This window comes from Mastigoproctus giganteus, chromosome 8 (genome assembly GCF_048544385.1).
Source record: "Mastigoproctus giganteus isolate SK-2022 chromosome 8, ASM4854438v1, whole genome shotgun sequence".
Classification (NCBI taxonomy): Eukaryota; Metazoa; Arthropoda; class Arachnida; order Uropygi; family Thelyphonidae; genus Mastigoproctus; species Mastigoproctus giganteus.
In genome coordinates, this window is record NC_143582.1 from 193,830,283 (window position 1) to 193,857,499 (window position 27,217).

The 27,217-nt window shown below is 39.0% G+C and overlaps 1 pseudogene; it reads left to right on the forward strand.

Moving 5' to 3' along the window:
• The first annotated feature begins 15,465 nt into the window (after positions 1 to 15,465).
• On the forward strand, positions 15,466 to 15,642 carry LOC150082128 (U2 spliceosomal RNA; annotated as a pseudogene).
• Positions 15,643 to 27,217: the final 11,575 nt, after the last annotated feature.

Sequence of the window (27,217 nt, forward strand, 5' to 3'; positions counted from 1 at the left end):
GCTGTCTTCTTAGGCTTCTGTTATCTGCCTTTACCAGAATGGATACAAAGTAAATATCCAGTGAGAGCCTCGTTAATTGCAACTAATTATTCAGACCGCTGTTTACTCTTAGCAATCATGTCTTTCCTTCTTCTCCCAACCATCCCAGGTATTATTAAAGCTTAACGAGTCGTTTCTTGTTCAAGATGCTCAATGATTAGCGAACTTGTAGCGGGTCGTAAGGTCAAACTGTCTGACCGGTAAGGGGAGGAATCCCACTTATGCGAATATTTTTATGCAGACAGAACACCAATTGGACGGATCGGTGTCTGTTTCTAGCGCCTGTTCAATATTTCTCTATGTGTAGTTAATTGCCTTTCGATCGGATTAGCATCATCGGCTTGTACCGGATGGAAACATCCCAACCAAACCGTTCATCTGCTTTAATGAAATCTATAGAGTACTCCACTTTTTTTTTGTTCCCTTGCGTTTCTCTCTCTCAAAATCTCTGTCATGTTTTAAAGCTGACAGCACTTGTGATCTAAATCCCCCTGCTCACCTTGCAGCTGCAAGATATAAAGTTTCCCAAAGTGTAAGAGACAAGTCACAATGGTTACGCCAAGATAACCATTATAAGCCAGAGGTTTCTTCTTCTTTTTTCCTGGTGCACCTACTTTACCGCGTGGGCAGCATCCTCGGAAAGATTGTCCACGGTGATAACTGACTACGAGTAAAAGAAAAGAAAAGCGAAAACATTTGGGTGGCTCTTTTTCTTTCTTCGAAATCTATTTCAAAAGTATTCCTGAAAGACTCGCAAAGCGATAAACAGTCTGACTTCAGATTTGCTTCTCTTTTTGTTCTTTTAAGTCTGTTTAATAAATAAACGTAAAATTACGTTTATTTATATATAAAATAGCCGAGTTGAGAGAAACTTCCGATGTAAACAATCATATAATTGACTTACTCAAAACATACGCTCTCCTAACAAAAGTTATGGGACACTTATAACTATGAACAAAATATGTATTCGAAGAAATTAATAACTTGTTGACCAACCTAATGACTTCTTCGTCGCGAAAGGCTTTTTACTTACTTCTGATAGAAATAAAGGTATCGTACTCCACCTCTCCTCCAGAGTATTCTTGAACTCTCCTGAAGAAGAGGGTCGCCTTAGCCTAATCCGTAATTCTGCGTTCAGATTATCCCAGAAATGTTCAGATAGGTTGTGGTCAGGGTTAGGGTGACCAGATTTTGAAGGATGGAAATTGGGACAAAACGAATTCTGAAGAATAAAAATCGGAAAATTTGTGGGACCTATCTGTAAAAGCCTGGACGATGTAATTTTGACCTTTCTGGCTTTTCTAAGGCACCCTAATGTTAACAGCGTTAATATAATTTAATATAACAGCGCACACAAAAATTTGTAGTTTTATTTTAGATTTCAAGTAAAATTATCAATCCGTTAACGTTAGGAAGACAAAATTCAAAATACATTTTACTTTTATTGATTTTGAAGGACATTCAGTCAAAGCCGTGTTAACATGGAGTCCTGGAAGCCCCTACTTCCAGGCACCAGATCTCAGAGGAGGAAAAATAGTAATATTCGTATTTCTGTGCCCTTTTCATATACTGATCTTGTCCAGGTGACGAGATAGCTTGACTCGGTTCTGCTTGCAGTGGCGAAACTACATACTTCGGGAATGCTCGACCGTTGGGTCTATATGGTTGCTAAAGCGCATGGGGCATATTAAGGTTCTTACTTTGGGGGGAAGTGTTTGTGGTTTCGCCTATGCAATTTTCCTAATGATTTCTTTATGTTGTGGAAGCTTTTATAGTAACCTTAACCCTTTTAAAGCCTTATATACTTTAGTTAGGTTCCCAGAGATTACAATTTACAGAATACTAGTCTTTGTAAGAATATCCTATGGTGTATGACCTTGCTTAAATGAGGTTTCCAAATTCTATGCAGTATTCCGGATGTAGCCTACCATCGCCTTATTTGAATTTGATTTGGATTTTATTGGCGCATTAGCAACTAAGGCTATAATGCGCCAAGACCAACCATCGCCTTATACCTGCTGGTAAAGTTTCTGTGTGTCGTTGACAGAGCCCCATGAACTATGGGGCTCTGTCAAGATCGAAGGATTTTAGGCACATCAGCCAATTTTTTTTTTATAAAAACACCAAACACGAGAGGCATTAGAACCTATAGTACTTAGTACCGTGCATGGATTGGAGGTTGAGAAGACGAAAGAAGATATTTGTTGACATTATACTTGAACTTCTGTAGACTGGAATTTTCAGGAAATTCGTATGAGGAAAGGTTGTTCCACAAACGGCATTGAATGAATAAACGAGAAAGATGAAAACTTGGTTCTGTGAGTTTCACGTTGGACAGTAAATGGATGTTGATAGGTGGTGGCACGTGTTCGGAATGTTTTGAAAGAGAGAGCAGGAATTACAGAAGCCAATTCAGAAGAACAGTGCCCATGGAAGTGGGCACTGTTAGAGAGGAGTCATTAATTAAACTAACTGCCCTCTTCTGAATGGAATCTAGAAGCCCGAGAGAGGTTTTGGGGACACCACTCCAGATGTGGGAACAATATTCCATGGTAGGGCGGATTTGCGATTTGTACAGAGTGAACAGCTGTTTGGAAGAAAAGTAAAGCCGAGAGCGAAAGAGAAAACAAAGTTTTTTAGATGCAGAGGAAGCAATATTTGTAATGTGCTTGTGGCATAAGAGATCAGAAGTCAGGATAATCCCCAGTAGAGATATATGATCTTGCCTAGAAATCAGAGTGTCATCGAAGATAAGCACAGAAGCAGCAGAATCCTTTTTGCGAGATATAAGACAGGACCGAGTTTTAGAAGAATTAAAATCAACGAAGTTGTCTTTGCCCCCACTGGAGTATTACCTGGAGATCGGCATTTAAGCAATTGGTAGAAGATATTCGAGAAGTTGAAGCTGATTGAGCAGGGCGAGGTTTCTCAAACTGGAAAGTGGAATGTAATGTGCTATCATTGGCAAAACTATGGATAGGATTTCCAGTCAATGGAAGAAGGTCATTAATATACAAGAGGAAAAGAGTGGGGAAAAGAACTGAACCTTGGGGAACACAAGCATTAGTGTAGAAGTTAGAAGACAGAGAGCCATCTACCATCCCCCTCAGTGAGCGGTCAGAGAAAAAACGATAACCAATTACAAAAAACAGTTGGCAAACCATAAGATGGAAGCTTGTTTAGAAGGCCTTTATGCCAAACACAATCGAAAGACTTTGAGATGTCAAGAGCAACTGCTTGTGTTTCACCGAACTTTTCCATTGAATTTGTCCATAAATGGGTAACATAAGCCAGAATATCATCAGTGGATCGACACAGATGGAATCCATACTGGCGATCGTTAATCAGACTGAAGGTTTCTAGTTAGTTTAAGAATTGACGGTTAATTGATTTCTCCATTACTTTAGAAAGAGTAATTGCATGGAAGAGATTTGTCACCCTTTTTAGGAACTGGCTGGATATGGGCAAATTTCCAAGCAGAAGGAAAAACACCATTCGAATAAGTGAAAAAGGGCAGCAAAGAACAGGAATAAGTTCAAGAGCACGGTTTTCAGAACAAGTGGAGAAATATCATTAGGACCTGGAGCTTTCTTAGCATCAAGATTCGTCAAAATCCTTCTGACATCCTTTTGACAGAAGATCACAGGAAGCACTAAATGGAGCATGCTAGGAATGGAAGGAAGTGTTTTACCAAGATCATTAATACATGAGTTTTAGCAGCTTTATCCTTGGCTGAAGTGACAATAGAACCATCTGGTTTTGACAGAGATGGGCAAAAGTTGCGGCCAATAGCTTTGGCAAGAGATCAGAATGCTCGGCTACCATTAGGGCAAGAAGCAAGTTTTCTACTGTTAGCCTGTTCAAAATCTAGTTTGGACTGATTAATAACTGCTTTACAATTGTTGCGAGCTTTGGGGTAAGCAGAAAATGAAACTGAAGAGTTGGAAACAAGCCAATTACGATATGCAACATTCTTCTCTTGAACAGCCTTAGCACATTTATTGGAAAACCAAGGTTTAGATAAAGGACGAGATTTTGAAACAGAAGTTTTGAAACAGTAATCCCACCAAGGAAAAGAAGAAAAGAAATCGAACAGGTCATCCCATTTTGCATTCTTGTAATGCAAAACAACATGAGATTGGGAAAAGCCATGGGAGAAGAGACAATCACCAGTTAGGAGAAGAGACAATCACCAAGTTGTGATCTGAGGTGCCTAAAGGACCTCTCACTTCGACCTTGTACTTAGAAGGGTTGTTTGTGAGAAAAGGATCAAGCGTGTTGGCTGTATGGTTGCGATTATCCAGTATTCTGGTAGGTAAATGAACAATCTGTGCGAGTTCATTGGTAATTGCAAAAGCGTCAGCATCTCGACCAGCTGGGTCTTTGTGACTAGAAAACAGAAGCCAGCTGGAGTTGTGAACATTAAAATCACCAAGGAAAATTACCTCACTGTTAGGAAAGTTGGACTGGAGAAAGTCATGTTGCAAAGAGAGGAAATCAAAGAGTTCCAAGTGATTAGTGGAGTTGGGAAAACGGTAGAGAGAACAGATGAATTTGACAGAATGAAATAGAAATTTTAAGCCAGAGAAGATCGAAAAGAGGAGATTCAAAATTACCAAGTCTCTGACAGGAAATATCGGAACGGACATCACTAAGTCACCACAAGTACCAGTTTTGAGGCGAAAGGAATCATACAGCGAATCATTTGGGCAACTGAAATGAGCAGTGGTTGAATTAACCGATAACTGAGATTCTGTCAGAAATTCTGTACATGTGGTTTGGCAGACTGTAATTAGATCATAATGTACCATTGTGTATATTGTCTGTACAAATGTGTTATTCATGGGCAGATTAGTAAGTTGTAACAGCTGAAAAACCGTGAATAATTCACCGGGGAAAAGCCCTACTCCCTCGAACGGCTAATTATCGCTTCGATTGAAGAAGACTTTAAGTTCCTCCAGTTGTCACGAGAATCGAAACCAGACTTCTCCAAACGAGTGACAAGTGGAGAATCCATTATACTGTCACAGAGGAGATGATTTTATAGTACCCCCTTATTAACTACCTTGTGTTTGGTGTTATCCAAATAATGTGATATCTTGGGATTACTGTGGATTAAAGACGCGAAATAGTACGAAGCAATATGTAGTGCAGGAGTAAGAAACGACGTAAAGTTCGCATTGATGGTGTATTAAAATGTCCTCGCATTTTAATAGCGTTAGATATTAAACGTATGAATTATTATTCATAATTAACCATTTCGATAATGTTAATTATTAATTTTAACTTCATATATTTAGTTCAGAAAAATAGCTTTACATGTTTTGTCAAGACATGTAAAACTATTTTTAGGACAAAAACAGCCAAGACTTTTTTTTTTTTAAGGCGGGGAGGATATTGGGACAATCCCGGAAAAACGGGACGCCTGGTCACCTCCAGTCAGAATAATATTCCTAAATTATTCTTTGAAGCCACGCGTTCACATTGTTTTGTAATGTGGCCCATTGTGTTGGAAACTCTAGGGACGTTTCCATAAAAGTGTCGCAATCTAGAGTACACAGAATTTTCCAGATCGTCAACTAGAGTGAGTAGCACTCTTGATCTAATTATCAGTAGTAGTTCTTCATACATTAAGAATTTGCAGATAAAGGAACCACTAGGTGGCAATGATTTCATGACTCCATGCATTTTAACCAGTAAACCGGTCCATGCCTCGAACCATAGCCTAGTTAGCTGCTGATTATCTTTACAACACAAAATGTTTGTATATTTCGTACTTGCACACAATTTCCTGCTATCAGATGTGGGGGGCAGTGTGTCCCATGAGTTTGTGTAGATATGCAAATGTTAGATATCTGCTCTTAGTAGACAATAAAAGTGTAATTTTGAGATATCAGCCATTCCCAAGGCACTTGCGTACTCTACTAGGCCAACTGAATAGAGTGTGTAAATAACAACCCTATTTACAGGGTTACCCACTTAGCACGCAATAATCAATTAAAATGCAGTTTAGTTTGCAACACAGCAGATTTATAATTAAAATGAATGCAGAGTTATAGAATTTTCTGTAATTGTACACCCTGCTCGTGTAGATTGAAATCACGGTTGATGAACTCTATGAAAAATATCTTAACCGACAGCGCGAATGTACAGTACTGCTCAATGTTTTGTTTCGATCTTATTTGGCTATTTATTACTTGCTTTTCAAATATCACTTCTTATAAGATCATTGTGAAACTGCTTTCTGCTACCCGTCTAAAAATATCTTGCTACATATGCGATCACATTATGTGCGTAACTCTCATGTGTAAACTTATCAAGGTTATTTACTAGTAGTAACTTTGTTAATTATGGCAGTGTTATTTCGTTGGATATGGAATGAGATGTTTTCAGAAGGCAGAAGACAATTTCATCGAGACTGTAGCAGTACGTTAAGAACAGTACAGCATTTTGTAGTGCGGTGCGTAAAATGGATTTTTCCCCGAGAAGAACGTGTGGAACAGGGTTATATCAAACTCTAAAAAGAACAAATGTCTGAGCAAAGTAGATACTTCTAACACATTCTGTAAAAAAAATTAATTTCTTTATTCGATGTTAATAAAAAATTGTCAATTACAAACTGGGTTGTTAATTGGATAACCCTCTATAATTTGACGCTGTTTTCCTAATGACTGCTTTACAGTTATAATGCAGCCATTAGGAAATGTCTGGGTCCACCACCACTGGGAGAGGAAGATGATTTGTTAAAGATCTCGGGCCGGCTCATTCATGAATCTTGTGGGGATGCAGAATATGTAATTTCGTAACTATAAGTGGTATTAATACCTCCGTTACTTCCCATAATAGAAGACGTGGACTCCAATTAGAACTCATTGTAATATGCGCGACCCCGAGCAGGAGAGGCAACAAAACTTTATTTTATTTTAATTCTGTAAAGCAAAAGAAAACGAAATAAAAAAATTCAGCTTAAACCGTTTTATTAAATGTAATTAAAAGGTATGGACTTAAGTTGCCTTATCTGATCAGAGGTGGCGCCACTTACCACAATTTTATTCATAAGTTCAATTGAGCATATTACCTCTCTGTACTCTTTTTAGAAAAACTGAAAAGTTATGTTTACTTTATCGGTATATTAACGATAACAGTACACAAGCGACCCCCCCCCCCCCTCCCCCGACGTTTCACCTTTGGGCTTTGAATACATTAATTAACCCCACATGGTTCAGACATTTAAAAATACTATAAAATAAAAATAAAAATAAAAAATATCGATGCTATCACCATTTATTAAATAAGAATTGAGCGTTAAAAAAAATTGCCACATGGAATGGGAAATAAATCATAACAATTTGAGGCTCGTGTAGATGAGAAAAAGACAAATAAAGAAAAAAAAAAAAGAGGAAAAAAAAATAAAATTTCGATAACCATTCTCTTAACCCTCGAGTTTGGCAACAGCTGTTTAACTGCATTTTTAAATTTAACTAATGACGTCATTAGGACGCAAATAACGAATTGCAACTTTTCGCGTGAAGGTAGTGCGCGAGATAAGTGTTGGAAACACGAGCGCGTTTCGCACGTAACTTGTAAATTTCATTCACAGATAAAATATCCGGAGAACAGGGAGGTTGATGATAAATTAATTCGTTAACGTCACGATTAATAAATTAGTTTTTCTGTGTGTGCATAATGTAAGGAGCTATCGAATATTTAATGGCAGCTCCCTCCTTGAAAGTATGGCTTAATGTGCTCTTTCAGATACTAAGTGCTCAGGAGCTTTATAAGAAAAAATCTGTAATCACTTTAATGAATGCAAAAGAATCATTAGCTATTAGCGGAACTATTATTGTTCGGGGATGCAGTTAAAGAAATTGTTTTTCAAATATTCCTATTAAACTTGCGACTTTCAACAGTACTTTTCTTTATGTTCATATTTGTAAAAAAAAAAAAAATCTTCCTTGCGTTTGCTTTTTTTTTTTTTTTCCTTGAATTTCTGTAGGTACAACAAATGAACTATTTCTTTTTGGGAAACAAAGTTGTAAATACTTGGAAAAGTTTCACATATTAATTCCCCATAGCTGGAAAGCAAGATTGCGAATAACAAAGCGTAATGAGTGTGTAGCTGACACTGAATGGCTTAAGAGGTTTCCAATTCTCAATGTTTTTTTTATTGGAATATTTTTAATTAAATTAAAAATTTGTTACAAAATGAAGTCATTTTTTCCCATTGTTTTTAGTTTTTAGGAGAGTTTTATGATGGTTTTTTCGCATATTTATTTATTTAATTTTTTTGAAAACAGAAAGTATTCTATAGTGGACTAGTAAGTCGCTCGGGATAACAAAGAGATAATTAAGAGGAAGTATTTATCTCTGATTATTTACAATTTGCATATCGAATTACAATCACGATTTGTTGGTACGTTGTTTCACATTTGGAAAGAGAAACTAAACCCGTGCATATACCGACATCATCTACGGGATCAGTATAACGTGTTTGTAAATTGTTCGTATTCTATGGTGAATTTGTACAAGGGTTGTTCAGTTAAAACACGTTTGATGCGTGCTTGAATTTCTGAGCTCTTAGGAGATGTGGGAAACGATTTCGTGTCCACTGACACGTCGATAATCTAGTTCATGACAATTTTTTTTTTTTTTTTTTTTTTGTTAGTTGTTGGCGCATCGGCTTCTGTGGCTATATTGCACCTCCCAAGGTCTTTGCATTTTTTCTCTGATCCAAGCCCGAGGCAGGATTCGAACCCGCGACCTTTGGGTTGCCAGGCAGGCACTTTACCCACCCGGCTAGCCCGGTCGACTCATGACAAGTCTTGCTTCGTTTAATTTGCTTTTTGTTACAGTTGTCGGTGTATTTTTTCGTATGACATTTAAAATAGACGCATCCAAAACGGATGTGCAAAGTGAATCAATTTTGAATTTCAAAAAATTAAAGTTCTTATTTTAATAAATTCATAACAGAATCTTGGATGTGTATAGTGATGGTTGAGCCACAGTGTAAGCTTTCCAGTAGAGGCATTCCCCAAATGTAAAACCTTTCTGCAGGAATAGGTATGGTAACCGATTTCTTCGACTACTGTGGGGTTTTTTGCTGTTGGACTTCAAAAAAATTGATGCTAACTCGCAAATGTACACTAGAACTGAACCATTTGCCCTTCGCCATCAAACCTAAGAAACCGGGACAACGGACAAAAGAAAAATAATCAAGTGCGTACACGACATTACCGATGCATAGGACGGACCAGAACGGCACGACGATACCCACCGATCCATCCGAGCTCTGTTCACAGGTCGATTTGCATATCATGCTGGTTGAAAAACCCTCAATAACTTACGGAGGAACACCTACTCCTTCCGCCTGAGATCGCTAACTATAGCCTCTACTGAAGAGGCCTTTACAAATTCTCCCACTCATTGACGGAATTCGAACCCAGACCTCTCCAAAAGAGTGCCAGACGGCGATAAGCCGCTCCGGAAGTCAAAAAGTTGCAAGGCAGCTAAGCATTTCTTGCATCAGCTAAAAAAAAAAAAAAATTATGCAACCTTAACCCTCATATCACATTTTTCCAACTGCCAGAAGGTACTGATACACTCGCCCCTTAAATTTCACCAGCCTGCGAACCTAAACCAGAAATCATTTATTCCAGTGGTCGACGCCACGCTCACTAACTTCCTCAGTGTAATCTGTTAATTTTTCCCACTAGTTTATATTATTCTCTCTAAATTTTGCGTTCCGTTTCAATATGCAGATTCCACCGTCGTTCAGTTTCCTCTCCTCAGTGCCTTATACACCTTAGCCAGATCTTCCCTGAGATGGCTAGTTTTCAAGCTATAAAATTGAAAATCTACAATTTTCAGTTTCAAGAAATTAAAGTTTCTTATTTTAAGAAATTCATAACAGAATGTTCGTTTTTTTCTCCTCATATGGACCATCCTTTGTTGTTCTCACGGAAGGAGTCACCCGTCTTTGGCCCTTTGGAGGAGCTCAGTGCCCTTCGGCCTCCAAACCTGAACATGATATTTCAAACATGGTGTCGTCATTGACTTGCATAGCAGAACAATAAACTCCCTCTCCCTAGATGTAAAGGTACGTTCATACTCGATTGTATCTCAACAGATAAGACTCTCAAATTCTCCCCTCATTTATCCTCTTCAGCTCTATCCACACTTGGTGCATAAGTTGTTCTAAGTTTAATATTACCCAAATTTAAACCTTACGTTGGGCAGCATTAAAATGTAACTGCCAATCCCCATCATCTATTAGCCTATCCAAATCATTCTGTAGAAGTTGAGCCCGACTTGCATCGTTAAGCACCTTCTCAACTTTCTTAACCTCAGAAAAATCAACGTCATACCATTTATTCTCTAATCGATATCATTAAAGGAGATTAAAAAAAAATAATAAAGGCCCTCGCACTAAACCCTCAGGAAACCCTTCTTATAATCCCAGTCAGCTCTGAAGGATGACAGAGCCGCCCTTCATTTAAAAACATCTTCCTCGTAACCCCAGTGACCTCCAGTTTGTACAGCAATCCCTCGTGCGGAACCGTGCCATTTCTTAAGTTCAAGAGTGCAACTTAAAAATGTTTCTTCCATCCAACTGCTGTGAGACTACATCATATTGATCAAACAAAATTATGACTCAAAATGAACTTGTACAGCACATTTGACCATAAACACCGATATATATAGATAACCACCCCTTCTTTTCCCGTCCCCTATCTTTGTATATTGGGTTCAACTTGTCTGCAGTTCAAACTGCTTACCTTTCCCATTCTGTCTATAAGCGGTCTCAGTGGTGCAGATTTTGCGTGCACTCGTGTCATCCTGCAGATCACTTCTTTTGCGCTAAAGACGAAATTCCCCACGGACAGTGGACAGACAATCTGCCTAGCAATAACTTATTTTTTATTCAGTTTTGTTTGATGAAAACTTTCCTTTTAGAAGAGTTCAAAGAGAGGAATGATTATGGCTTAAGAGATCATGTTACGGCTGATAGTCATTGCTCTCCCCGAAATTTGTATTTCAAGAACAGGCTTCGGAAACCGAAAAATTATCTGGCTTTTTGTTTACAGTTCTGGCACATAATGGAAATGTTGAAATAATAGTTTCGTTAATTCATTAATCGTTATTCAAAATTATTATAATTAGCCACACATCGGTCTGCCATACTGGAATCGAGTTCCCAAATTATTTTCGGAAAAAATTCTACTCAATTGAAGAAGCAGTAATAAGTCGATCAATAATTAATGTCAACGTGTATAACTAGATGGGCCGCTGTCCACTAATGTAAACCAAGAAAATAAATGCAAACGAGAACTTTTAAAGTTTGTGAGTTAATTTCTGATGCCACTTGTACGATAATTTATCGTTATTAACGTTTGTGGTGTATGAAAAAAAAAAATTACTCAGTGACGTCACGAGTGAGCTTGTATAAATAGATAAATGACATTATTGATATTGCCGGGATCATTTATAAAAGCTAACCTTATGTACTAATTTTGAAAAAGTTCCTCAATTGATCGTAAGAATAGCTTAACGTTCCACGTCTGATGGCTTTCTAACAACGTATCCGGAGCCTGTGTGCCGGCTGCATTGTCAGAAACAACAATTTGTTATGTCCCCAGAATTGTGCCCTTATTTCATGAATATACCAATATATGAATTTGGCAGAACACGCGGCTCTTAAATTCTAAGAATTTATAATTTATATGGCGAAATTCTCCACTGTCATAAATTGTCCACTGTTTGTGTAATTCGGTAACCTGGTGTGCTGCCATCTATTGGCATAGTTCAACATTGGACAGTTTGAAGGATAAAAATTTTTCTTTCCTCAAAATAGGTAATTATTTAATACCTGAGTATAAATTTAAAAATTCTACTTAAAATCTACGTAAAATTCGTATATAAAGTCTGTTTAGTTTACTGAAATAGCTTTTTAGTAAAAACATGGAAACAGACAAAATTCTTAATTTTGTAAGTGTGTACTTAGGACCCTGGATGTATACGGAATAAAAGTCTGTTCATTCTAAAACACAAAAGGCATTTTCGTTACGGGAAAAAAAAAAAAAATAATAAATATACAAACAAATCTGTAAGAAGGTAAGAATGTGTCGGAGTATCAGTCTCGCCTCATTGTCTCTCACTTCGTGCGCATTCGATTTCCAAAATTTCTTTTAAGCCCCGTGTTTATTACGAGTATGGATTTTTCCTTAAGGCCTTTCGCTTCCATTAGTTGAATACAAGTTTGTGTTCATTGTTGTACAGCTTTAGATTCGATCTTCGTATTTGAAACAAACATAATTTATGTGTTATCGTGTAATGTTTTTTCTTTTTTTCTTTTCTTTTTTTTCTTTTTTTTCTGTTCCTTACATCTTCGATAGCTTCTGTGATGCCATTTTCTCTTCCTTAACGTTCTATTTACATGCCTTAGCGTAGTATTTATTTTCTTTCTCGACTTTGTCGTCATGCGACACTTCTTATCTTTTGGGCGAAGAAAAAAATAAGAACATATTTGATTTTGAAGAAAGATTTGTTTCTAGTAGAAACTGAGTGATTTTCCTTGCGTCGCTCCAATTCTGTTTCCCCCTCCTCTTTTTTTTATTCTTGTTGTAAAATAACTTTTTTTTTTTTTTTTTCATGGAAGGTGGAAGGTTATATAAAGTTTCCTGCAGTTTTGAAAGTTAACTTTTTTTTTTTCCTTTGGTAAGAAGACAACTGTCATTATTTGATGGGATACATTTACTTTAAGTTCCATTCTGAAAACAAGCGCTGGTCGTATAACTAAAAGTACATTCGAATTTACTGATTTCTGATAAAGGTACTTGAGTAAGACTTACCCAACGAAGCAGTTATAGAATTGGCATTCCATAAAGGAGAAAGAAAAGAAAAAGAACCTACTTGTGCTTGGATTTTCCACAGTGGCAAAGAAATCCAGTCTGACTGGATTATAGGGAGAATTTCTAAAGTATGTACATAAAAAACAGGTACGTTGTATGAATAAACAGTTTACTAGGTATATTTTTTGCTTATTCTTATTTATTATTATTTTTCATTACTCTTTAAATTCATGAAATTTTCTTTATGTATTTTTATAAGTATCTGAATGGACCTTGCGGACAATTTTAGATGCTTTTTAGTAACTGCCGATCAAATTAAAGTTAGAGCAGCTCCCTCTGTTAAGAACTGAAACCAATTAAAGCGTATGTTGCGATAAGGTCCCAATATACCGACTACAACAGCCTAATCAACAATAATAAATACAAAGTAAAACTAAATCAACTATAATGGAGAAAAACTCTATAGACGGGTTCTCAATTCAAGCTAGTTTCACCTCTTCTCATCAGCAAACAGTTGGTCGAAAAAACGTACTGCTTACGTAAACACTCAATGCCACGAATTATGTGGGTAAAAGGTATAGGTAATGAGGCAAAAGACGGACGCTAGTAAGTGACCTTGAACCGCCTCTGGGATTTCTCTCGATTAGTGAATCCAATCTCCATTGATGCCATCACATCATTTCGATAGTTAAAATCGGTATCATACTAATTGTAGCTTAACTGTTCAAGTTCAGGCTTTATTGTTACTGTAGCTTCGAAATTTAGCTTATGCAGCTCTGTTTAGCCTCTGTATTAAATACCTTTATTTATACAAGCTTGTTATCCTCCAATAGGCCTCATGAAGTTATTGAGTTGAGTATTAAAACGTTGCCTTGGTGTTAAGTACTGTACTTGTACTGCAGTGGTGCTTTAGTTTTCTTGTAACTGTTTCCATAAATTTACTTAATAATTGTACGATGTGTGATAGTTAGTTGGTTGTTTAGGGTTTTAGGCGCATCGGCAACTTAGGCCATATTGCGCCGTATATAATGTCTATAAATTGCATGTGCTGTGTGGTATTTGCTGGTTGCTGAATGAAAAACAGGAATTTCAGGGAGAAAAAAACCATGCTACCTACCCCTGAGACCAACTAACTCAGCCACGTTGTGAAAAAGGCACATAAAAATTCCTTGCATCATCGACGGGATTCTAATTCAGGTCTTTTCCATCCGGTGTGAGGAGGATGGCAATTATACCAACTGTACTACCCACAAGAACACGTGTAATACTCCAATAGAACACCATTAATTCCCCCCACATAATATCAGACTATCCATATACCGTACGTTGTAGCTGAAGCCCCACTAGATATTCAGTTGATTGCCACGTACTGGTTGGAGTGGGGGAGGGTTGGACAATATGGTGGATTGCACAGAAGCGAAATGGTCTTAGACCGCGCATAAAATTCGTTGCCTTTTTTTTCTTTTTTGTTATAAATCATGAATAGTTATTAATGCTAACGGGCCTGAAATGTAAAGTACTGTGTTCATTAACTAACTTGTATTTATTAATATTTAGTTCCCCCACCCTCTCATGGTTACTTTTTTTTGTATTGATTTTTTGATTTGTTATTTTTCTCATTTTCTCTTATTTTTTTGGCTCATCTTTGCAGTCTTATATTGTTAACATTTAGGCTTGCTAACAACTGTACGCCATATGAAATCGTAGAAGAGGTACCTTCTTCGAACAATGGGAACATATTCATAGGGAACAGGATGGGTCGTTATAGGGGACTAATTGAATTGCGTCCTAACCCTTTCTTTACTTGATAAAAACCTGAGGATGTCAGATAACATACTGGCTGGGTATATTTTATTAAAAAAACTTGTACCGAAAGGGAACCCATTAACATTTGAAGATTAAATTATCCCGCATGCCATTGGTCCACTTGGGAAAGAAATGGAGATTTTTTTTTTTTTTTTTTTGATTTGGTTGTTGTTGGCGCATCGGCTTCTGTGGCCATATTGCACCTCCCAAGGTTTTTGCAGTACTTTGATCCAAGCCCGAGGCGGGAATCGAACCCGCGACCTTTGGGTTGCCGGGAAGAAATGGAGAGGGAAGACGAATAGATCAATTATACATGCCGAATGAGGTAGAAAACTATTCACATAATTAACATTAGGGCCATTCCTGGTCTGAGAGTGATGGAGGACCAGCGAACCCAGGCAGGGAAAGCCTGCTTCAGGCCGCTAGCCATCTGGCAGTCTCCCGGACTTAGGTCTACATTGAACGAGATCGATATATGAGATGGGGTCTTTGGAGAGCTCTGGTCTCTCTCCCAAAACACACGCTACTGTCTCCAATTAACATACGATTACCTTTCTCTCATGTCTATTAACTGGGTCAGCGACCTGCTAATAGATATGAGAAAAAAATATATGAGGCAATTATTAGATATTTAATGGCTAATGAATTTTTTTTTAACTGACAAAGCCCTTTTCATTCTTCAAAAATAGCTTTCTTTTCTTCTGCCGTTCCATTTTTCCTTACAGTCCTATCTTTGCTACTCTCGTGTTTAATCATAGGCCTGAGGAGAAGCGTAGAATTTGTACCCTCAAATCAAGTCTATTCATATCAGCTTAATATCTGATACGCGGACCATCGGGACTCAAGATATAAAACTAATTTTGAGAAGGCGGCGAAGTGCTTGGAGCTTGCTCCACTTTTTCCACGAGTTTCCTGGTATAGCATGACATCCTCGGTTAGCCCAATCCCCTCGGGAACAATTATTAATCCCAAGATAATTGAACACATTACATTTGTTTTGCATGTTAGTTTTATGTGCATCTTTATAAATGGGGAAGTCTGCCCATTTTCTCTTGTTTTCGGGAGCATTCGAGTTTCTGGGGAACTTGGACACAGGATCCCTAGAAACGAGCAACCTTTTCGAGATCTCGAAATCCAGACTTTGAGAAACGGTAACTTTTCAAGAATAATTAGCCTGCCGTTTCATTTTTGTCCATATAACGAAACATTTCACTCAAAACTATATGGCTTCTCACTGCTAACTTCACACCTCTATGTCCTTTCATATGTTTTTGCATCCAGCAGGTTTTAATGGTTCCGATCTTAATGCTCACAGCAGAAAAAACTTTGTTTTCATAATAATGAGTTTCCGTGGTATTTCACAACTCTCACAAGTGGCATCAGAAAAAAGGGGCCTTAACCTTGGGAGACAAGGGATTAGCATGAGACACTTACCATTAAAACAAATAGATGACAAGTTAATCTTTTAAATACACGAAAGAATAACCTTTTGGGATATCATTTGTTTACAATTATGCCATGTTATTGTTTTTATTTCATACATTTTTTGTAATGTCTAATTATTAAACTTATACTCTCTTCGCGACTAGGTAGGTTGACCTTTTTAAAAATGTCTCGGAGCTTATGTACTGCATTGATCTATTTGGATACCTGTTTCGGGGGTATACCGAATAATAACATAGCGGATCATGGAACTTTCTGCGTATATATCACCAAAGAAGTTAAGTATCTCATGATATTTAAATTTCCATTCAGCAATCTGATCTGATACGTACGTTATCGTAATTTTTGACTCCATCAGTGCGTCCTACTGAAGTATGAAGCGAAATTGTTTTATTATTTTGTACACCTGCTTAATGAATAGTTACTGTATTGATGTATTTAAAACGATCCTTCCCCGAAAGAGTACTGTATTCTACCCAACTACACTGTCTGCACGACTTTGGGTGATATTACATGTAAAAGGTGGCAAGGATAAAAGAATCAAAGATTGTAAATCCCTGTGATCGGCTGAATTTTTCTCATTTCACTTCCCGCACGTTTTCTTCGTTTCAGTTTTCCATACGTGTATATATCTTTATTATTTCTTTGTCCTTCGAAGGGCATTCATCAAGGTAACCTAACAACAGAAGATCCCACCACAAACTACATATAGTACAGATACATATATAATAAAAAGGTTATAAAATTTATTGTTTATAGGCTGCGATCAAGTCGTCTTGTTTGCGGTATACAAACGAAGAATTAGTCACAAGTAGACCCTTTCTGTGAAAAAAAAAACAAATAAAGGTAACCTGAAAACCATAAGGCGAAATTGCCGACGATTGAAATAGTGGCTGCAGTACACTCCTCTCTCTGTCCAGACATTGTTTAGCCCTTTCTCTGAAAGCCTTGGAACACTATTTACAAGTAGCCTCTCTCTCACTAAGGAACCAATTCAGGCGAACCTATTTACGGCCTGCGATCCAGTCGTTGTCTTTTGTTTAGATCGTTTGTGTGAAACTAAAGGAAACCTGAAAAACCATAAAACGAAAATGCCGACACTTGAAATAGTCACTTTTAGTTACAATTTGCGCAGCCAGAAATATTTCCCATTTTAATTATTTTGAAAATTTCCTGTCTTTTGAATTTTAGTGATTTATATTCCGGTACTGCTGCATACTACTGGTGCTACGAGTACCACACTTTGGGAAACACTGCTTTAGTTGATGCGATTTCTTGTGTTGTGTCCATGTGACATAAATTTATTGAATTCGTGTATTATAATTACAGCGTAGTGTAAACTGATAATATGCCCTAAGGAAAATGTGACGAAAATTTCGACCTCCGATGTCTTGGAACGAATATTAAAAATAAAAATTACTATTTTTCGCCGGGGGGATTTTATTCCACCGAGGATGAAACTCATTCCCCTGGATGCAACAGTTGGGAAGCTATTGTTACAGGTGGATACCTGTAACAATAGGCATCCACCTTGTTACCTAGTGGATAAAAGGGTGGTTGAGTGGCAGAAGATACAGAGTGGTAATCAATGGACGCTGCTCTTCGTGGACTAATGTTATTAGTGGAGTCTCACAGGGTTCGGTGTTGGGCCCATTGTTGTTTTGTATTTTTATCAATGATATTGATGAAGGTGTATCAGGCTTAGTGTCGAAGTTTGCAGATGATACAAAGGTTGGCAGGGATGTTAATTAGTATTAGTATTAATAATGGTCACATGGTGCAAGGAAACCTATGCTGCTCCAGCCAAAAAAAAAAAAATAATAATAATATAATAATAAAATAATAAGAATAAAAACAAATTAATAATAATAAGAAGAAAAATTAAAAAAAATAATAATAATAATTAATAAGAGAAAAGGAAAATGGACAACCTAAGCATTTCCCTCCTCCCTTAGGTAATTATCCAGCTGATCTCTGAATTTCCCCAGACTGTCAGCCTCTACCACCCATGTAAAGAGTACTTTAAGTAAAAATCTGGCGCCTCCGTAGTCAGGTGGGAAGAAGCAGCAGTTCGTAGCACACGCTTCTTGATTAGACTGGGGTTCGAGCCCGTCACCACCAAATACGGCGGATGCGGAAAGGTTAGGGAATGACCACCGCATATCCCTGAGCAATATGGCCTTAGTTGCTAATGCTCCTAAAAACCCAATAACAAACAAACAAGTAAAGATCTTGTGGTTGTAACCTTTAGAAATAGTATTGGTTCTTAAGTTTTGCACACCAGTGTACTACTACTACTATGAGGATGAAACATTACACCTTTTCAAATTACGTAAAGCAGTCTGAACGACCTCATATTCAGTTTTGGAAATTTTAATGACAAAGCATTATGTCGATCATCAACGTTACTGCAAAGTTTGAATCATCGAAATCTTTCTGAAAAAACTAACAGACATAAAGATAATCTCGTTTTATCTAAACTTGAACTTGGATCCTTTGTGGAATGACATTCACTTGTTTAAATATGTGACAAAAACAGAAAACCAATTTAACAAAAGTCATACGTTCAATTTTGGAATCAAATATTGGATGTGCAGATTACAGATTAGTTTAGGGCTAAAGCCTCAGGTTACGTATGGAGTTAACTGACATACAAGTTAGTGCAATTTCATCATTTCTGTACGTAGCCAACTACTTAAGTAGTTATAAATTGTGAAGGTATTCACAATATGAGATATACTTAATGATGCCAATTTATAACTACTTAAGTAGTTGGCTACGTACGGAAATGATGCAATTGCACTAACTTGTACGTCATATTGGATATGTTGAGCTAAAGACATTATGTATAAAACTATGCTGTGTTCTTGTTCCAACTGCTAGTGCTGAACGTTCTTTCAGCACAACGAATCGATTGACGACAAAATTAAGATTGATGACTATAATACTTGAATGATTTTTTTGCGAATTTTAATGGGCGATTTTCATATTATTAAACTGTGATTATTGTCATTAATGTGGTTTTGGTGAACTGACTATTAGTATTTAGATGTTAAATAATAAATATTTCCTTTTTTCATATTTTGTTTTCTTATATTCTCTTATTATGACATTCATTCCCAAGGGGCTCACATCTGGTGAGTATGGGTTTGGCACACCCAGGGGTCCCGAGCTGGGTATCATCATTCTTCTCTTTCTTGGTGATTCCCTTCTACTTCTCTCTCTCTCTCTCAGGGGTAATTTTTTTTTTGGCTAGTGTAGCATAAGCCTCAGGCTTCCTTGCACCATATGGCTAATAATAATAATAATAATAATAATAATAAATATACAATTTGTTTGTAACATATATAGTTCTACATTTCCCCTCGAAATTTACAACCCCCCCCACCGGTGCAAACGCTCTAGATTCAACACTGAGCTTCCCTCATCAGTAGGGAAGTACAAGTTTAGTGAAATTCATATTGCTATAACAGAATTGCAAAGGGAAAGGAACGCAACAGCATTTAGTGGCTTGGAAAAATTTTAATTCTATTGGATTTAATATATAGAAATATATATTAAATCCTATATATAGACAATATTCTGAAATATATAGACAATATTCGCAAATACCATTATGCTTTACTTTAAGTATTTGCTTAAAGGTGTTTGGAGCGCCTCCATAGCCAGGTGGGCAGGAGCAGCAGTATATAGCACACGCTTCTTGATTAGACCTGGGTTCGAGTCCGTACCCACCAAATTCGGAGGATGCGGAAAGGTCAGGGAATGACCACCGCATATCCCCGGAGCAATATGGCCTAAGTTGCTAATGTCCCTAAAAACCAAATAACTAAAGGCGTTTGAAACTACAGAAGAAGCTGTTTGCAAAACTATCTTACCCTTTTGACTGTAAAAGAAAATACGGGGTACTTCTGTTTTGTTACGATGTTTACCGAATCTGGCCTGTAGATGGCGCTAATTGACGGACCACCCGACGTGCATACAGACACCGTTTACGAAGATATTAATAACAGTCTTCTGTTCTTCAAGAAAAAAAATATAAAAAAACACAAGAAACGACGTTATTTGAGAGAACTTATTGAAAATTAGGGCGCTTTTATGTCAATCGGTGCTTACTAAAACGGGGAACTAAAACGGGGAATAATTTATTTGGGCAGACAGTTGTAGTATCGACCTTTCATAAGCTAAAAGGCCTTTTAGCTAAGATCAAAATTTCCAGAACTTTTGGGAGAATGAGAGGGAATTTTTCTACAGTTTACTCCAGCTATGCGAAACAAGCAGTTAATTATAGGGTTTTTAATTAATGAGTTAAGATTTCAGATTTGGAATGTCAGGAAAAATAAAATATTCGGAAATACGAATTTCACAGTTCAGGATATTTGCAGGATCTCATATGCATCTACACCGATGAGCCAAAATATTATGACCAGCGAGTCGTTATGCAAATCGAAGCAACTGCAGGTGAACTACAGTGTATAGTGTGCATAGTGTGCATAGTATTAGGGTCAGGCGCCACCTGTGGTTTCCCACATCTGCGCCATATGTTCGCTGTGAAGGAATACAATACTACTGTAAATGCCAGAAAAGTGTTGTGTGTTGTATATGACATTGCGTTAGGTTCTGTTGTGTGTCCTGGCATTTGGCCGCAGGGCCCCTGGTGGGACTCCACGTTGCCCGCACACACCACTAGGAGGTAGCCAGTCTGCCCATTATTCTCTGGCTTGTCTCCGCCAGGGTCGCCAGAGCTTCCTGGACGGAGACAAAAAAAAAAAAAAAAAATGGTAGAGTCGGGGAAGTACAGCGTGTACGCAAGAAAGGAGGGTATAGCTAGAAATATGGAGGATGTAGGCGAAGGTATCCTCCAGGTTATCAATGGAGCAATAAGCGCCATCAGTTGAAAGGGGAACCCGGGAAGGACGATAAATAAGACAGCAAGGGAGCCGTGTGCAAGTTGCCACTGAAGAATGAGGTGGCCCATACGCCAGTTGATCCTATCCAGGTTAAGATCGGTTGGTCAGTTAGGTAAGGATCAGATGTTTGGGTTGTTACTATTTTGTGTTGGCAATAGGGTGCTCCGTCTTGTGAAGAGGTTTTGTGCAAACTTGGTAAACTCATAGTAGTAGTTTTCTTCTGTGATGAATAAGTGTTCATTTCCTTGAGGGTTATCTTGTATACGAGTAAACAGGATGCTGCGGAGGTCCTCATAGTGTTGACAGGTATATACTAGATGGTTCCAGTCTTCTATTTCACCACATGCACAGTAGGGGTTGTCAATGATTCCCATGGATGTTAATTTATGGTTTATTGATCCGTGTCCAGTAATGAGGTAGGTGGTATAAAGACCAGGAGAAAACCAATTTGGAGATTTACGAAATACGGCATTCACATACCGTATAAATTTCTTGGTGATTGGGCCCTTGTCGGTAGCAGTCCATCTGTCCTGCCAGGTCTGAAGTAGTAGGATGGCAATTTTTTTCTTTTCCTGCCTGATTTCATTCAGGTTATTGATCGAGTGTCCAAGGATAGTTGCTGGTATACCCCTGGATAGACAGTAGTGGAGGCCCCTTCGAATAACCTCCAGATCAAGCGGAACTACGGTGTATGCGCGGGTCGGGACACGGTTTAAAAAACACCTGATACTGAGTTCCGTTAATCAGCGTTACTCTTGTTCTTCAGATGGGAAAGGCAGCGGACTTAAGCGAGTTTCACAAAGGCCAAATTGTAATGGCCAGACTACTGGGTCAGAGCATATCCAAAAAAACCCAACCAAACTATTATTTTTAGGCCACCCGAATAATTAAATTCATCTACCGTGCTGTGTGTCATATGTCTGTTAATTGCATGTGTTCTATGGTCGATTTGTCTGTTTTGCTGGACGAAAAACCCCAGATTCTGGAGGATAAACCTTGCTATCTACGCCTGAGACCGACTAACTCAGACACGGAGTCAAAAAAGTCCATCAAAGTTTCTCGCGTCATCGACGGGATTCGAACCCGAGCCTTTTCCACCCGGTGTGGGGAGGAATGTGACGATACCACTGTGTTACCCATGCAGACAGAGCATGTCCGAACTGGCACGGCTGGTGAGATGCTCACGGTCAGCCGTGGTTGGTACCTACCGAAAGTCGTCCGAGGGGGACCCCGGAACCGCCGGCGATGTGTTGGACGACTAGGCTCATCAATGCTCGAGGTGAGCGAAGGCTCTCCCGGATGGTACGTGGCAACAGAAGGGCGACTGTGGCGCAACTTGCCGGTATTTGGAATGCTGGTGACGGGAGTAATGTGTCACAACACACAGTACGTCGAATCCTGCTGAAAATGGGGCTGCGTAGCCGCAAGCCGCTCCGACTGCCCATGCTAACCATGGTTCACCGGCGAGAGCGCCTACAATGGGCACACAAGCATTGAAACTGGACCTTGATGATTGGAAGATCGTCATCTGGTCAGATGAATCACGTTTCCTGTTGTACCATGTGGATGGGCGGGACGTGTGTGTCGTTTACCTTGGGAAGTGATGGAGCCTGGATGCACGGTGGGAAAACAACAAGCCCGTGGGGGAGGTGTCATGTTTTGGACAATGTTCTGGGTCTAGTCATCCATGTGCCGGGCACTCTGGCGTTTACCACCTATTTAAATATCACTGCTGTCCAGGTACACCCTTTCATGACAACAGTCTTCCCCTCTGGTGGTGCCATCTTTCAGCAGATAATGCGCCATGCCACACCGAACAGATTGTTCAAGACTGGTTCGCGGAACATGAGGAAGACTTCTAGGTATTGCCCTGGGCTCCAAATTCCCCAGACATCAATCCCATCCAGCATCTGTGGTTTCTGTTGGAACAGCAACTCCGATCTGCGGCATCTCAACCATGGACCCTTTTTTTTTTTTTTATGTAGATCCCAAACATGAGAGGTATTAGAACCTATAGTACTTAATGCCGTGCTTGGATTGGAAAGACGAAAGAAGATATTTGTTGACATTGGACTTGAACTTCTGTAGACTGTAATTTTCAGGAAATACGTATGAAGGAAGGTTCCAGAAAACGGCAGGTGAATGAATAAATGAGGAAGATGAAAAGTTGATTCTGTGAGTTTGAAATTGGACAGTAAATGTATGCTTATAGGTGGCGGCACTTGTTCGGACTGTTTGAAAGAGAGAGCGGGAATTCTAGAAGCCAATTCAGAAGAACAGTGCCCATGGAAATATCTGTAGAAAAAGCATGTAGCAGAAACAGTACGTCTATGAGACAGCGAGTAGAGAGACTCTCTTAGAGAAGAATCATTAATTAACCTAACTGCCCTCTTCTGAATGGAATCAAGAAGCCTGAGAAAGGTTTTGGGGGCACCACCCCAGATGTGGGAACAATATTCTATGGTAGGGCGGATTTGCGATTTGTACAGAGTGAGCAGCTGTTTGGAAGAAAAGTAACGCCGAGAGCGAAAGAGAAAACCAAGTTTTTTAGATGCAAAGGAAGCAATATTTGTAATGTGCTTGTGCCAAGAGAGATTAGAAGTCAGGCTAATCCCCAAAAGAGATATATCATTTTGCCTAGAAATCGGAGTGTCACCAAAGATAGGCATAGGAGCAGAAGAATCCTTTTTGCGAGATACAAGACAAGGCTGAGTTTTAGAAGGATTGAAATCAACTAAGTTGTTTTTGCCCCACTGGAGAATTATCTGAAGATCGGCATTTAAGGAACTGGTAGCAGATTTTCAAGTAATTGAAGCTGATTGAGCAGGGCAAGGTTTCTCAAAATCGAAATGCAATGTGCTATCATCGGCAAAACTATGGCTAGGATTTCCAGTCAATGGAAGAATTGATATACATTGATATACAAGAGGGAAAGAGTGGGGGAAAAAACTAAACCTTCGGGGACACTGGCATTAGTGGAGAAGTTAGAAGACAGAGAGCCATCTACCATCACCCTCAGTGAGCGATCTGAATGAAAACTGGATAACCAATTGCAAAAAAAAAGTTGGCAAACCATAAGATGGAAGCTTGTTTAGAAGACCTTTATGCCAAACACGATCGAAAGCCTTTGAGATGTCTAGAGCAACTACTTCTATTTCACTGAACTTTTCCATTGAATTAGTCCATAAATGGGTAACATAAGCCAGAATATCACCAGTGGATCGACACTGGCGGAATCCATACTGGCGATCGTTGATCAGATGGAAGATTTCTAGGTAGTTTAAGAGTAGGCGGTTAATTTATTTCTCCATTACTTTAGAAAGAGTAGAAGTAATTGCAATGGGACGATAATTGGATGGGAGGGATTTGTCACCCTTTTTAGGAACTGGCTGGATATGACAAATTTCCAAGCAGAAAGAAAAACACCTTTGGAATAAGAAAGTGAAAAAAGACGAGAAAGAATAGGAGTAAGTTCAGGAACACAGGTTTTGAGAACAAGTGGAGAAATACCATCAGGACCTGTAGCTTTCTTAGCATCAAGATCCGTCAAAAGGATTTTGACGGAAGACCACAGGAGGCATTGAATGGAGCGTGTTGGGAATGGTGGGAGGTGTTTTACCAGATCATTAATACATGAGTTGGAAGAAAAATGGGATGCTAGCAAGTCAGCTTTATCCTTGGCTGAAGTGACAACAGAACCATCTGGTTTGGACAGAGGTGGGAGCAGAGATGGGCAAAAGTTGCGGCCAATAGCTTTGGCAAGAGACCAGAATGCTCAACTACCATTAGAGCAAGAAGCAAGTTTTCTACTCTTAGCCTGTTCAAACTGTAGTTTGGACTGATTAATAACTGCTTTACAATTGTTGCGAGCTTTGGTGTAGGCAGAAAATGAAACTGAAGAATTAGAAACTAGCAAATTACGATATGCAACGTTCTTCTCTTGAACAGCCTTAGCATATTTATTCGAAAACCAAGGTTTAGATAAAGGACGAGATTTTAAAGTCGAGTGTGGGATAAAGGATTCCATTCCTGCAAAAATAATTTCATGGACATGATCTGAGCAACAGAAGTTTTGAAACAGTAATCCGACCAAGGAAAAGAAGAAAAGAAATCTCGCAGGTCATATCATTTTGCATTCTTGTAATGCCAAACAATACGAGGTTGGGAATAGCTATGAGATAAAAGCCTCCATTTGAGAAGAGACAATTACCAAGTTGTGATCTGAGGTGCCTAAAGGACCTCTCACTTCGACCGTGTACTTAGAAGGGTTGTTTGTGAGAAAAAGATCAAGCGTGTTGGCTGTATGATTAGGATTGCCCGGTATTCTTGTAGGTAAATGAACAATCTGTGCAAGGTCATTAGTAATTGCAAAAGTCGCAGCATCTCGCCCAGCTGGGTTAGTGTGACTAGAAAACGGAAGCCAGCTGGAGTTATGAACATTAAAATCACCAAAGAAAATTGCCTCACTGTTAGGAAAGTTGGACTTTAGAAAGTCAAGTTGCAAAGAGAGGAAGTCAAAGATCTCCAAGTGATTATTGGAGTTGGGAGAATGGTAGAGACAACAGAATGAAGTAGAGAGATTTTAAGCCAGAGAAGATCGAAAAGAGGAGATTCCAAATTACCAAGTCTTTGACAGAGAATATCAGAACGGACACATGCACAAGGCCGACCGGGCTAGCCGAGTGGGTAAAGTGCCTGCCTGGCAACCCAAAGGTCGCGGGTTCGATTCCCGCCTCGGGCTTGGATCAATGTACTGCAAAAACCTTGGGAGGTGCAATATGGCCACAGAAGCCGATGCGCCAACAACTACCAAATCAAAAAAAAAAAAAAAAAACATGCACAAGTACCACCTTTGAGGCGAAAGGAATCATACAGTGAATAATTTGGGCAACTGAGATGAGCAGTAGTTGAATCAACTGATAACTGAGATTCTGTCAGAAAAAGTACATGGGGTTTGGAAGACTGCAAGTGGAAATGGACATCGTTGAGATTAGAATTGAGACCATATATATATATATATACAGGGTGTTTCAGTTAAACGTTTCAGAACTTTTAAGAGGGGTAGGGTACATCCTGACAACTCGAAATCATATAGCAATGTGGGGTCGGAAATGCTTTCCTGAAGCGGTGTTGTACACAGAAGCACCATAAAGAAAAGAGACCGTAAGTGAGAAATCGTTTTAATAATACATGAAAAGAAGCAAAAGGTACATGGATTAAAGTAAGTGTTCGAAGTTTCTTCCACGGGCTACAATGCACGCCTCACATCTCCGACGCATGGACATCCGAACATTCTGGAATACTCCAGGCGAATTTCGAATTTCTTCGGCAGCTATTGCGATTCTTGCAACCAGCTCCTCAGCATTGTCAACAGGGGTGTCATAAACTAGCAATTTCATATGACCCCAGAAATAAAAATCAAGATATGATAGGTCGGGTGACCGAGCAGGCCAACGCACGGGACCACCACGTCCGATCCACTGTTGACCAAATGTGACATCCAGGTAGTTACGAACATCTCCGCTATAATGGGCAGGGGCCGTCGATGCAGAAATCTGTTCATCTCTCAAAAGTTGTGGCAATACTTGCTGCAGAAAGATCAAGTAGATAGGTCCAGTTAGACGACACGGTAACAGGTAAGGTCCGATGAGATGATCTCCCATAATACCGGCCCATACATTGACCGAAAATCGAATCTGTGCTGCACAACGTCGTATTGCATGCGGGTTCTCGACCGCCCAGATATGGTCGTTATGCGTGTTGAAAATTCCTTCCCTTGTGAAGGAATTTTCACGGTCATATGAAATCGCTAGTTTATGACACCCCTGTTGACAATGCTGAGGAGCTGGTTGCAAGAATCGCAGTAGCTGCCGAAGAAATTCGAAATTCGCCTGGAGTATTCCAGAATGTTCGGATGTCCATGCGTCGGAGATGTGAGGCGCGCATTGTAGCCCGTGGAAGAAACTTCGAACACTTACTTTAATCCATGTACCTTTTGCTTCTTTTCATGTATTATTAAAACGATTTCTCACTTACGGTCTCTTTTCTTTATGGTGCTTCTGTGTACAACACCGCTTCAGGAAAGCATTTCCGACCCCACATTGCTATATGATTTCGAGTTGTCAGGATGTACCCTACCCCTCTTAGAAGTTCTGAAACGTTTAACTGAAA